This window comes from Callorhinus ursinus, unplaced genomic scaffold (assembly GCF_003265705.2).
Source record: "Callorhinus ursinus isolate GAN/ISIS: 27379988/994484 unplaced genomic scaffold, GSC_fseal_2.0 scaffold61, whole genome shotgun sequence".
NCBI classification, from domain to species: domain Eukaryota; kingdom Metazoa; phylum Chordata; class Mammalia; order Carnivora; family Otariidae; genus Callorhinus; species Callorhinus ursinus.
Window position 1 is genome coordinate 3,559,497 of NW_027397123.1, and position 4,077 is coordinate 3,563,573.

The window sequence follows — 4,077 nt, forward strand, 5'->3', positions numbered from 1 at the left end:
TCCTGGGATCGAGCCTGCATTGGGCTCCTTGCTCAGTGGGGAGGCTGCTTCTCCCTCTCCCTCTCCCCCTCCCCCTGCTTGTGCTCTCTTTTCTCTGTCAAATAAATAAAATATTAAAAAAAAAAAATAAGTCCCACTACCCTGAGACTGCAATGCTGGAAGGCCATGTAGAGGTGCTCTGGTTTTAGTTCCTGCTGAGCTCCTAGCCAACAGCCAGCATCACTTTCAGCCAAGTTGCTGAGTCACTTTGGACAACCAGCCTAGTCAAGCCTTGAGAGGACTCCAATCCCAGCCAACTTCTGACTCAGACACATGAGAGATCCCAAGCTAAACCCTTCCTAAATTCTTGATCTACAAAAATGCGGGAAAAACAAAATGTCTGATTTAAGTTGCGGAGGTTTCGATCATACTTAATCCAGCAATAGGTAACTGGAACACAGGTACATTAAGTACCTGTTGCTGCTAACAAATTAAAACCCAAATTTAACAGCTCAAAGCTCACTCATTTATTTAAGTAATCTCTACACCCAACATGCGGCTCGAACTCCTGACCCCGAGATCAAGAGATGCATGCAGTTCTAACCGAGTCAGCCAGGCACCCAGAAAATGTTACTGCTTAAAACATTTATTATCTCATTTTCTTTGGGTCAGGAATTCAGGAGTGGCATAACTGGGTGGTGTGGCTCAGGAGCTCTCATGGGGATGCAGTTGGGTTGTTGGTCAGGACTGCATTTATCTCAGGGCTTGACAAGGGTGGAGGATCAGCTTCCAAGCGGGCCCACTCCCAGGGCTGCTGACAGGGGGCCTCGATTCCTTGCAGACTCTTCGCAGACCTCCATTTCTCACCACACAGTCTTCCCTATAGGGCTGAGTGTCATCACAATATGGGCAGCTGGCTTCTCCCCAAGCAAGTGATCCCAATACAATGCCTTTTATGACTTGGTCTTAGAAGTCAACACTGTTACTTCTGCCATGCTTTATTCCTTAGAAGCGAGGCACTAAGTCCAGCCCACCACACTCAAGGGAAGGGCTGTTAAAAAGAGAAGTGTCAAAGAACATGGAACTTTTTTTTTTTTAAGATTTATTTGAGAGAGAGCACAAGCAGGGGCAGGGGTAGAGGAAGAGGGAGGAGCAGACTTCCCACCGAGCACAGAGCCCAACACAGGGGTCCAGGCAGGGCTCGATTCCAGGACCCCGAGACCATAACTCAAGCTGAAGTCAGATACTTAACTGACTGAACCACCCAAGCACCCCCTAACTTGGAACATATTTTAAAACCACCACAACAGGGGTTGCAAACTCAAGAGGCACATATGTACCTCTCCATGGAGGAACTCAAACAACACCCATAAAGTATATGTACCCGAAAATTGAACCTGTGTCTGACCTAGTTTCTGAATCTACCAATTTATAGAACATACAGGAATAGAAAAATATAGTAAAGGATACCAAGAGGTACAACCAGCAAATCAGACTGTAAGAAATCCCACAAGAAGCTTGAGAGGGAGGAGGAATGTGGCAGAATAAAAGACTTAGATATCAATCAAATACAGTGTGTGAACCCTGTCTGTGATGAAATTTGGAAGTTTTTGAGTTTGTGAGTGAGCGGCTAAGAAAGAATTCTTGAGATGTTTTTGGTGTAAAAAGGTGATGTTATTACAGCATAGGGACAGGACCCATGCAAAAAGAACTGCACTGGGATTGTCTGATTATATACTTTTTATTTTTTTAAAAGATTTTATTTATTTATTTGACAGAGAGAGAGAGCATAAGCAGGGGGAGCAGCAGAGGCAGAGGGAGAATCAGGCTCCCTGCTGAGGGACCCTGATGCCGGACTCGATCTTGGGACCCTGGGATCATGACCTGAGCCCACGAAGGCAGATGCTTAACCAACTGAGCCACCCAGGCACCCTAATAATATACTTTTTAATTAGTGGGGTTTAGGGATAGCATAGGTCTCTAAGGAATTTGGAAGCAAGGCTTTCAGGGCCTTGAGGGGCTAGCTGCTGTTAAGATAAGGTTACCTTTAGGCTTTAAAATAAAACATAAACATTAAGGCATTAAGACAGCCATGAGTTTCTTGAGGAAGGTCACGCTCTGCATGTTTCAGGTATCTGTCAGTGGGCTACAAGCTGTAAGGAGACTTAATTTAATCTACATTTCTCTTACCTTTGTTTCCTCAAGGTAAGGAAATTGTACTCCAGTACAATCATCTGGATTGTGATCTGAACAAACCAACAGGAAAAAGACATTTATGAGGGGTGCCTGGGTGGTTCAGTCCGTTAAGTGACCAACTCTTGATTTCGGCTCAGGTCAGGATCTCAGGATCATGAGATCCAGCCTTGAGTCCAGCTCCATGTGGAATCTGCTTGGGATTCTCTCTCTCTCCCTCTGCCTTTGCCCCTGCTCCCTGCTCATGCTCTCTCTCAAAACAAATAAAATCTTGAGCACCTGGGTGGCTCACTTGGTTAAGCGTCTGCCTTCAGCTCAGGTCTTGATCCCAGTGTCCTAGGATCGCGTCCTGCATGGGCCCCCCTGCTCAGCAAGGAGTCTCTTCTCCCTCTGCCCCTGGCTTGTGCTCTCTCTCACTCACATTGTCTCTCTCAAATAAATAAAATCTTAAAAAAAAAAAGACATTTATGAAACACACGGAGACTTCTGAATACTGACCTATATTAGATGTTAAAGAATTATTGCATTTTTTTAGGTGTGATTGAAACTATCTTTTAGAGATACGTACAGAAACATTTCCAAATGAGACGATATATTGCCCGAGATTTGCTTTAAAATAATGGAAGAGGAGAAGAGGAAGCAGAATAAATAAAACACGATTGGCCGTATGTTTGACAACTACAGAAGCTGGGTGATGGGTACTTGGGAAATCCTTAACTATTCTAATTTAAAATTCTCTTAATACGTTGGGGAAAAAAGATTTAACTGTTTAGAAGACAGAAAAGAGGAAAAAGGGGATATTTTTTCATTTAAGATGTGAGCGCCTTCACCCGGCTTGACTGCCGACCACAAGCCTAGAGAGTGAATGACCGGTGGAGATGCAGGAAAGCCGAAAGGAAGGAAGACGGCCCAGCCAGCTCCAGGCCACAAAGTGACCTCGTCTGGGTTCTTCCAAGAGCCCAGAAAGTCCGCTCTGCCGCCCCCGCCAAGACGTCGGTTCCCACCCTCTATTAAACTCTAACGGCAGGCCGGCAGCCGTCCACGCCTGCGCAACACCGCCCTCCGCGGAGGAGCCCAAATCCCTTCACCCCACAATTCCCCGCGACCTCCGCTTGAGCTTCCGTTGAGCAAAACGAGGGGGAGGTTGTCGCATGGTTTTCTGGGAAATGCAGTTCGCGTGCCAGGCTGGAGCCACCGCCCAACGCCAGCGAGACTCCGCGCTTCACGAGGCCCTGCGCGCTGTTCGCTGAGCAGTGCGCTGCTGCCCCCACGTGGCGGCTGGTGGTTATTGCACGCGTCTGGGCCGCCTGAGGTTGCAGAGACTTGGGAAACTAGCGTCGTCGATCTTGGAATCTCTGGGAATCTCCTCTCGAGACGGTGACTCACCCCAGATGTGCAAACTTGGGGTGAGGTAAGAAATTAGGGTGAAGAAATTAGGGGCAGGTCCCTCTGTGAGGCTTAAATAAAGCCAGCATTACTATTGTTGGCTGTGTGTAGTCGTTACTGTACCTACTAGTAATATTTACTGAGTAGGCATTTACCTATGTGCCTGGAGCTGGTTCTGATTTAAGCGCTTACTATGTATTAGCTCATTTAATGCTTACAACAGTCATTTAGGGGGAAGTGCTGTCATTACCCCCGATTTATAGGAATGAAACTGAAACCCGGAGAGAAGGAATACTTGTTCAGTTCCCCCAGGGGCCGCATGACAGAGCTGGGGTTTGAACCCAGGCTGCCTGGCTTCCAAGTCTGTGCTTTTCCTCAGTAAAGTTACACCACCTCTCTTAACCTACTGAATAATCCCGTTTCTAATTGGCACATGAATCAACTCCAGCAAGCCATTAAGCATGTTCAGTTACTGATTCAGCTCAGCTCCAAGACAAAGGTTGCATTCAGCCTGTTTTT